General features: G+C 38.7%; 1 pseudogene; it reads right to left on the bottom strand.

Moving 5' to 3' along the window:
* Positions 1-2,145: 2,145 nt before the first annotated feature.
* On the bottom strand, positions 2,146-2,826 carry Rpl10-ps2 (ribosomal protein L10, pseudogene 2; annotated as a pseudogene).
* Positions 2,827-10,636: the final 7,810 nt, after the last annotated feature.

Raw genomic sequence — 10,636 nt, 5'->3', positions numbered from 1 at the left:
CTTAATTGTCATTATTCTTCTGGAAAATTGTTTACATTTTGAAGCATACTCAATGGAGTACCCTTTCCAAACTTGTTGCTTTCCCTATCATTAAGGCTTCTGCTTATTTCACATTGCAAGAGTATGTACACGGGATCTGATCAACCTGCTTTTCATACTACTCATTGCTCAGCCCAACAGAATAATGTATACACAATCTAAAGGTCCTACAGCAGTACCCGTTTCCAGGTAAGATTCTCACTGATTCTGCCTTTATATCCATTACCTTCATTGTGTTGGAACACAGGGTACATTTCTAAATAAAGTTATCCACAAGGTTTGTTTTCTAAGCTGTACAAATAATTCATTCTTCACAATCTTCATCATCAATATGTGTGTTCATCTAGGATTTCGTGAGCCCTTGGCACACATGCCCAGGGATACACTTTGCCTCCGCTCTGTCATACACTTGTCCAAAAGTCCACTAACTGGCACATCTAACTCACAGTCCCACTCAATTTCTGCAAGCAAAATTTCACCTCAGAGTAAGACTAAAAACATACAATGTTCCAGTTGTTCTGAATTGAATACTAGACCATTTCTCTTGGGGACTAATCTGTAAGGGACGGCACCAAATTACCCTTGTCAAATGACTACTATTATAGTTCCAGAATTTGACAAAATAAAACTATACCCATGTCTCTGGAGATACTTCTTCAAATATGTCATACACAATAATTCATCTAAAAAGAAACTGTGCTATTCATGTCACATCACTCTTACAGGCTTGCTTCGCCTCTATGGTAATTTCTAAAATAACCAAAACCAAAACCAAAACCAAAATAATGGCCCTCCCTGCCTTTCTCATAAGACCCAACAATTTTTTTTTTAGCAATTCTTTAAATGTTTCATTGATTCTTTGAGTTTCAAATCATGTACCCCAGTCCTGTTCATTTCTCTATCCCCTCATAACCACCCTTTACTGCTGACCTGAAATGGCTGATTTTAATCTGACATTGGGGCCTGCAACAGGCTGCCCTAGGTTTTTCCCAACAAGGAGTTACCCTGTCTGTCTCTTGCTGATCTACATTCATTAGTCCAGTGCCAGCCTTTGTCTCATCTTCTGCATATCCCCAAAGGCACAGGCCTTCTTTTGGAGTTAGGTTGGTTCTACCTACATTTTTTTAAATGACTCACCAAGATATAATAAGTAATAGAGTACTTTTTCCAACATTGCCAAACACGAATGGACTGGATATTGTGAGTGTAATTTTTACCTGATAGTTTTCACAATTATTATTATTGTATATAGTTCATTAATATAAAAGAAAGAGCCCTTATTGGACTAAAAGGGGAATAACAACCTTACTCCACAGAGATTCACTATTCTAATAACTCAAAGGACCCAATAACTAATCACTAATTCTTGTTTGGTGGTCTGCATTTGGATCTCAAGATTTGGAAAAGGGACCTTTAAGGTATGGGGTAAAGGTTTTCTTTGGGGTATTTCAGAATCAGGGAACACCTTTTGGCTTCCTCTGCATAGTGTGGAGCTTGAAATATTGATTCTGATGTAAGTGAACCAATCATCACCAGCCGATACAGGGAGTATCAGTTTGGAAGCAGGATTAAAGGCCAAGTGTGCAAGAGGGAAGCTATGTCCTCTATAAATGAGCTGCTACTAGAAGATTTCACCCATGTTTGGGCTGGATCTTCCACATCAATGAAGGGAATTCTGACAGTTCTTCAGATGAAGCTTCTTACTCAAGTGATCCAAATTTGAGGATGTTGACACGAAAACCATCCATCACAGAAGACTTATGCTAAGTAGGAGAAAGTGACAGGATTAATATTAATAATAATTTGCACTCTGCTACATTAATATTATTTGAGAAAGATAACAGAGATTTATTTGTGGAGATAGCATATAGTATCTGCCAGTTACGATGGTACAATTTTATCACAGGCAACGCAGCAACTTAGCAAATGACTTACATTTTTAGAAAATCAAGGGTTCATAAACTTTTCTTATCCTCAAAAACTTTATTTAATAAGACCTTCATGTATGCACGCAATGTATTTGATCATGTCCGATCTCATTTCCTTCAACCCAATTCTTCAAGCACTCGCTGCTATATAGATAAACCTGAAAGTTTTTTTTTCAGATTTGATGTGAGATTTATTATTGAACATGATTTGATAGGGTATAGGAGAGCACTGTGGAAGCCTTCAGGAGTGTAGGGCTCTCCACTTGTCCAGAGGACCCTGATTGGGGATATTTGACACCACAGCTATCAGGAATGAGCCACTTCTCGGCAACCATGTCTTCAGATTCATCTGCATTGAACTTGATGAAACCCCATTTCTTCAAGATGTGGATCTTCTGGCGGCCAGGGAACTTGAACTTGGGCCTACGCAGAGCCTCAATCACATGTTCCTTATTCTGCAGCTTGGTTCGGATAGACATGATGGCTTGGCCAATGTGAACCCTGTGTGCCCTGGGGCTTCCCAAAGGCACCACACATACCTGTCTGGAGCCTGTCAGCCCCAGCACAGGACAACATCTTGTTGATACGGATGGTATGGAAAGGGTGGAGCCTCACCTGGATATGAAAGCCATCCGTGCCACAACTTTTTACCATGTATTTGTTGGCACAAACACGGGCAGCCTCCAGTGCTTCAGAAGAGAGCTGTTCATATTCATCTGACACCCTGTGGCCACAAAGTGGGAATTCATCCACTTTTGCTTTCTTCCCAAGTCAAAAATGCGGATCTTAGCATCAGGGACACCACAGCATATGGTTTGTTCTTACAATAGCGATTACACCGGACGTGGCGGCGGCCCATGATGACAACTAGAATTGTCGATGGCACGCCAGAGGAAAAGAACCTGAAAGTTTTAAAATAAGTTTTATCAGGTATGAGCAAATTAATGCAGCATTTTGGAAAAAAAAAGATGATGTCAGCAGGCCTGCATCACGGCTATTATGACTTGCCCCTGGGTACTGAGGTAGACAGGAGAAAAGTCACTCTGGCACTAACAGCAACATACTGAAGGTCAGGAACTTGGCTTCATTGAAGTGTCGGGTAATTTTCTGACACTTCACAAAACCACAGTGCAGCTCCTAAGAGCTGGAGAGCCCAGATCTCAAGAAGACAGTGGAAGGCAGTGGCTGAGACCTTCTTCCATACAATGATGATGTAGCCATGGTCAGTGTGTACATTTGTGTGAACAAAAGGAGGAGATGCTTCTAACCATATTCCAGAGAATAAGTAGAATAAACATAGAAGGATTAATGAATTCAGGTGCTCTGACATCATCAGAGCACTTGTGGGCCAGGAGAATTCCAGAACCATATCAATGGTTTCAGCCAACTCAGTGGAAAACAGCCATAGTGGACAGAACTCCAAATGTGCTCTGCTACAAGGCACGGGTGACTTCTTGGGGATGTCTAGTGTGGAGCAAGGGACAGAGAAAACAAAATGTGAAAGTGATGTGCAGAATCTAGCTGAGAGTCCAGTTATTGGCTTTCACAATTGGAGTCTCTTGGTGTTTCACAAACACTCTAAGAGCTGTGAGTACAGAGAACAGGGACATACAGGCTAGAGTATCCCAAAGGGGTCTTCATAAGCCCGAAATGTCACAGCTGTCTGCAGGCACTGCTTATGCACTATGTCAGCATACTGATCATCTGACATTTCACACACTGACCATATCTGACATCTGTGTTATTGTTATAAATGCAGTTTGTGCATTTTTCTCTGATTTCAGAGGGCAGTTCAAATACTCGGTAATTCTTTCTTTGATTTTAAAATCAATTTTTAGACTGCTCTATAGCAATTATTCCAGTTTATAAAGCCTGTCATTTTTGTAGTAATGTAAATACAGTGGCAATTCTCTTTTTCTATTTATTTGGCATATTATGAAACTTTTCTTTATCTTGTAAAAAAGGTAAAATACTTTGTTTCTTATAACATGCAGAGACTCTATTAAAATAACATTGATTCTGATAGTCGTACAAGCCTAAGTTTACTTCTGACAGCTCCATAGAAGGTATTTGCACAGTGCCCCTATCTGTGGCCTCACAGTCAAAGTGAGCAAGCAAATTCCCCTACTAAACCTGATTGATAAAAGCAACAATTTTACTGAGGAAGAGAAACAAATTATTCCATAGTAGTGAAAAGTGCATTTTAATGCTAATACATTTAGGAATGATGTTTTAAGCTACTAATTTGGAGAACATTCAATGCCTATGCTCTTAAATTGTATATATGTCAGCCATGATCTAGATTGTCACTTAATGGTCAACAACTTATTTAGAAAGCAGTGTGAGCAAGATATTTTGCTAACAGACCAGGAAAAAGGTTTGACACATAAAGAGTGAAATGGAGAAGACTCATTCTACTTTTGAAAGGAGTTTTCTACTGATGTGTACCTTAATAATTTTATTTCAATTGCAACATATCATTAGATAAAATTAGAAAGTGAGGAAGTATTTCCTTCTTTTTTTAAAATAAACCTTTCACCATTTTATGTAAATACAATTTTGAAATTTTAATATCTAAAATTATGGGTACACTTAAACAAAGATACTTAAAAGTTCTGTCTAAATATAACTCATATGTTGTCTTATCTATTTCCTCTTAGCCTGATCAATCAACCATAGAAATACAAAACATAAATCTGTTGGTTATCATTCTCACTAGTGTAAATTCCTTATTTATTTTAATATTAAGCTCATTAATTTGTGTTTTATATTTATGTTACGGTTATCACCTGAAACACCAGATTGTACAAGTTTCTTTGCAATACAATGTTATCTTAATCATTTTTGTTTGGTTGTAACTTATTATTAACAATACTTTAACATTGGTTCCATGCACTTTTTCATGTATTATTGTACATAATACACCCACTTTGATGCCCAATTCCTTAAATTTCAAACAAATCAAACTTATGGGGCACAACAAAAGTAGTGTTAAGAGGAAAAATCATACCACTGAGTAGTTTCATAAAGAAATTGGAGGGATCCTACACTAGAAACTTAACAGCACATCTGGAAGCTCTAGAACAAAAGAAGCAAGCACACTCAATAGGAGTAGATGGCAGGAAATAGTCAAAGTCAGCTGATATCGACCAATTAGAAACAAAGATAACTATTCAAAGAATCAACAAAACCAGGGGCTGGTTCTTTGCAAAAATAAACAAGATAGATAAACCCTTAGCCACACTAACTAAAGGGCACAGAGACAGCATGCAAATTAACAAAATCAGAAACAGAAAGGAACACATAACAACAGAAACTTTAAAAAATTATCAGCTCCTGCTACAAATGCCTATACTCCAAAAAACTGGAAAAATCTAGATGAAATGGATGATTTGCTAGACAGATACCAGATTCCAAAGTTAAATCAGGACCAGATAAACTATCTAAACAGTCCCATAACCCCTAAGGAAATAGAAGCAATCATTAAAATTTTCCCAAACAAAACAAAAAATAGTGGGGAAAAGAGCTGACCACCCAGAAGTGCAGACATCCTGAGACCGCAGGACAGACTGCCACCTCTGCATACCTCTGCTCACATCCCTGGTCCAAGGGGAAACTGCACAGTGCCTCTGGACACAGGGATATAGGAACAGACAGCTGCCAGTACCCGCAGTTCTGGTCTGCACCCAGGACTGAACTGAACCGGCCAAACAGCTTCCTGCACCCAAATCCCCTGGGGGAGAAAATTGGACCCTCAGAAGTGTGGATACTCCTGAGAAGTTCAGAGGAGACTACCCTCTGCCCACAGTCCAGGCCCAAGAGGGAATAACATAGTGCCAACTGTGTCCACTGGGTGCAAGGACCTAGGAGCAATCAGGAGCAGGACCCTTTGATTCCTGCCCACGCCTAGAGCTGGAAGACAGTCTCCAGGAATGAGACACACCTGAAATCAGAGCACCTGCTCTCAGAAAAGACCGAAAGAAAGCAGGAAAACAGTTCTACAGGAGTGCTGACACAGAGGCCTATAGCAGGGTCAAGTAACACTCAGAAATAACAAGACAAGCAAACACGAGAAACAACCCAATGGTTAAAGGCAAGTGCAAGAACTTAAGCAACAGAAAACAAGACTACTTGGCATCATCAGAGGCCAGTTCTCCCACCAAAGAAAATACTGGATATCCAAACACACCAAAAAAGGAGGATTTAGATTTAAAATGTTTTTAATAATGATGGAGGACTTCAAGAAAGACATAAAGAACTCCCTTAAAGAAATGTGGGAAAACACAAGTAAACAAGTAGAAGCCCTTAGAGAGGAAACCCAAAAATCCCTGAAAGAATTACAGGAAAAAAAACCAAACAGGTGAATGAGTTGAAAATGGAAATAGAAAGAATAAAGAAAGCACAAGGGGAGACAACCCTGGATATAGAAAACCTAAGGAAAAGACAAGGATACATAGATACAAGCATCAACAACAGAATACAAGAGATAGAAGAGAGAATCTCAGGGGCAGAAGATACCATAGAAAACATCAACAAAACCGTGAAAGATGATGTAAAACACAAAAAACTCCTAATCCAAAACATACAGGAAATCCAGGACACAATGAGAAGATCAAACCTAAGGATAATAGGTATAGAACAAAGTGAAGACTCCCAAATTAAAGGGCCAGTAAATATATTCAACAAAATTATAGAGGAAAACTTCCCTAACCTAAAGAAAGAGATGCCCAGTAACATAAAAGAAGTGACAAAACTCCAAATAGATTGGACCAGAAGAGAAATTCCTCCTGTCACATAATAGTTAAAACACCAAACACACAAAACAAAGAAAGAATATTAAAAGCAGTAAGGGAAAAAGGTCAAGTGACATATAAAGGCAGACCTATAAGAATTACACTAGATTTCTCACCAGAGACTATGAAAACCAGAAGATCATGGACAGATGTCATACAGACCCTAAGAGAACACAAATGCCAGCCCAAGTTACTGTATGCAGCAATACTCTCAATTAACATAGAAGGGGAAAACAAGATATTCCATGACAAAATCCAAATTTACACAATATCTTTCTACAAATCCAGTCCTACAAAGGATAATAGATGGAAAACTCCAACACAAGGAGAGAAACTACACCATGCATAAAACAAGAATATAATTTCCTTGCAATAAAACCAAAAGAGAGACAAACAAACATAATTCCACCTCTAACAATGAAAATAATGGGAAGCGACAATCACTGTTCCTTAAAATCTCTCAACATCAACAGATTCAATTCCCCAATAAAAAGACATAGACTAAAAGGATGGATGCGTAAAGAGGACCCAGCATTTTACTGCATGAAGGAAACACACCTCAGAGACAAAGACAGACACTACCTCAGAGTAAACGACTGGAAAATAATTTTCCAAACAAATGGCCCGAAGAAACAAGCTAGAGTTGCCATTCTAATATCAAATAAAATTGACTTTCAACCAAAAGTCATTAAAAAACATAAGAAGGACATTTCATATGCATCAAAGAAAAAATCCAGCTTCCTGGTTGCTGCCGCCGCGGAGAGCTCGTAGGCAGCACCCCACGAGCAAACTTGAGCCTCGGGACCACAGGTAAGACCAACTTTTCTGCTGCAAGTGACTTGCCTGGTGAACTCAAGGCACAGGCCCACAGGAACAGCTGAAGACCTGTAGATAGGAAAAACTACACGCCCGAAAGCAGAACACTCTGTCCCCATAACTGGCTGAAAGAAAACAGGAAAACAGGTCTACAGCACTCCTGACACACAGGCTTATAGGACAGTCTAGCCACTGTCAGAAATAGCAGAACAAAGTAACACTAGAGATAATCTGATGGCGAGAGGCAAGCGCAGGAACCCAAGCAATAGAAACCAAGACTACACGGCATCATCGGAGCCCCATTCTCCCACCAAAGCAAACATGGAATATCCAAACACACCAGAAAAGCAAGATCTAGTTTCAAAATCATATTTGATCATGATGCTGGAGGACTTCAAGAAAGATGTGAAGAACTCCCTTAGAGAACAAGTAGAAGCCTACAGAGAGGAATGGCAAAAATCCCTGAAAGAATACCAGGAAAACATAAATAAACAAGTAGAAGCCCATAGAGAGGAGTCACAAAAATCCCTGAAAGAATTCCAGGAAAACACAACCAAACAGTTGAAGGAATTAAAAATGGAGATAGAAGCAATCTAAAAAGAACACATGGAAACAACCCTGGATATAGAAAACCAAAAGAAGAGACAAGGAGCTGTAGATATGAGCTTCACCAACAGAATACAAAATTGGAAGAGAGAATCTCAGGAGCAGAAGATTCCATAGAAATCATTGACTCAACTGTCAAAGATAATGTAAAGCGAAAAAAGCTACTGGTCCAAAACATACAGGAAATCCAAGACTCAATGAGAAGATCAAACCTAAGAATAATAGGTATAGAAGAGAGTGAAGACTCCCAGCTCAAAGGACCAGTAAATATCTTCAACAAAATCATAGAAGAAATCTTCGCTTACCTAAAGAAAGAGATACCCCTAGGCATACAAGAAGCCTACAGAATTCCAAATAAATTGGACCAGAAAAGAAACACCTCCCGTCACATAATAGTCAAAACACCAAACGCACAAAATAAAGAAAGAATATTAAAAGCAGTAAGGGAAAAAGGTCAAGTAACAAATAAAGGCAGACCTATCAGAATCACACCAGAATTTTCGCCAGAAACTATGAAAGCCAGAAGATCCTGGACAGATGTCATACAGACACTAAGAGAACACAAATGCCAGCCCAGGTTACTGTATCCTGCAAAACTCTCAATTAACATAGATGGAGAAACCAAGATATTCCATGACAAAACCAAATTTACACAATATCTTTCTACAAACCCAGCACTACAAAGGATAATAAATGGTAAAGCCCAACATAAGGAGGCAAGCTATACCCTAGAAGAAACAAGAAACTAATCGTCTTGACAACAAAACAAAGAGAATGAAAGCACACAAACATAACCTCACATCCAAATATGAATATAACAGGAAGCAATAATCACTATTCCTTAATACCTCTCAACATCAATAGCCCCAACTCCCCAATAAAAACACATAGATTAACAAACTGGATACGCAACGAGGACCCTGCATTCTGCTGCCTACAGGAAACACACCTCAGAGACAAAGACAGACACTACCTCAGAGTGAAAGGCTGGAAAACAACTTTCCAAGCAAATGGTCAGAAGAAGCAAGCTGGAGTAGCCATTCTAATATCAAATAAAATCAATTTTCAACTAAAATTCATCAAAAAAGATAAGGAAGGACACTTCATATTCATCAAAGGAAAAATCCACCAAGATGAACCCTAAATCCTAAATATCTATGCCCCAAATACAAGGGCACCTACATACGCAAAAGAAACCTTACTAAAGCTCAAAACACACATTGCACCTCACACAATAATAGTAGGAGATTTCAACACCCCACTCTCACAAATGGACAGATCATGGAAACAGAAATTAAACAAAGACGTAGACAGACTAAGAGAAGTGATGAGCCAAATGGACTTAAAGATATTTATAGAACATTCTATCCTAAAGCAAAAGGATATACCTTCTTCTCAGCTCCTCATGGTACTTTCTCCAAAATTGACCATATAATTGGTCAAAAAACGGGCCTCAACAGGTACAGAAAGATAAAAATAATCGCATGCGTGCTATCGGACCACCACAGCCTAAAACTGGTCTTCAATAACAATAAGAAAAGAACGCCCACATATACGTGGAAATTGAACAATGCTCTACTCAATGATAACCTGGTCAAGGAAGAAATAAAGAAAGAAATTAAAGACTTCTTAGAATTTAATGAAAATGAAGGTACAACATACCCAAACTTATGGGACACAATGAAAGCTGTGCTAAGAGGAAAACTCATAGCGCTGAGTGCCTGCAGAAAGAAACAGGAAACAGCATATGTCAGCAGCTTGACAGCACACCTAAAAGCTCTAGAACAAAAAGGAGCAAATACACCCAGGAGGAGTAGAAGGCAGGAAATAATCAAACTCAGAGCAGAAATCAACCAAGTAGAAACAAAAAGGACCATAGAAAGAATCAACAGAACCAAAAGTTGGTTCTTTGAGAAAATCAACAAGATAGATAAACCCTAAGCCAGACTAACGAGAGGACACAGAGAGTGTGTCCAAATTAACAAAATCAGAAATGAAAAGGGAGACATAACTACAAATTCAGAGGAAATTCAAAAAATCATCAGATCTTACTATAAAAGCCTATATTCAACAAAACTTGAAAATCTTCAAGAAATGGACAATTTCCTAGACAGATACCAGGTACTGAAGTTAAATCAGGAACAGATAAACCAGTTAAATAACCCCATAACTCCTAAGGAAATAGAAGCAGTCATTAAAGGTCTCCCAACCAAAAAGAGCCCAGGTCCAGACGGGTTTAGTGCAGAATTCTATCAAACCTTCATAGAAGACCTCATACCAATATTATCCAAACTATTCCACAAAATTGAAACAGATGGAGCACTACCGAATTCCTTCTATGAAGCCACAATTACTCTTATACCTAAACCACACAAAGACCCAACAAAGAAAGAGAACTTCAGACCAATTTCCCTTATGAATATCGACGCAAAAATACTCAATAAAATTCTGGCA

This window comes from Rattus norvegicus, chromosome 3 (assembly GCF_021556685.1).
Source record: "Rattus norvegicus strain SHRSP/BbbUtx chromosome 3, alternate assembly SHRSP_T2T, whole genome shotgun sequence".
Classification (NCBI taxonomy): Eukaryota; Metazoa; Chordata; class Mammalia; order Rodentia; family Muridae; genus Rattus; species Rattus norvegicus.
The sequence above is the reverse complement of the archived record's forward strand: the minus strand, read 5'-3'. Positions and strand labels throughout refer to the sequence as shown.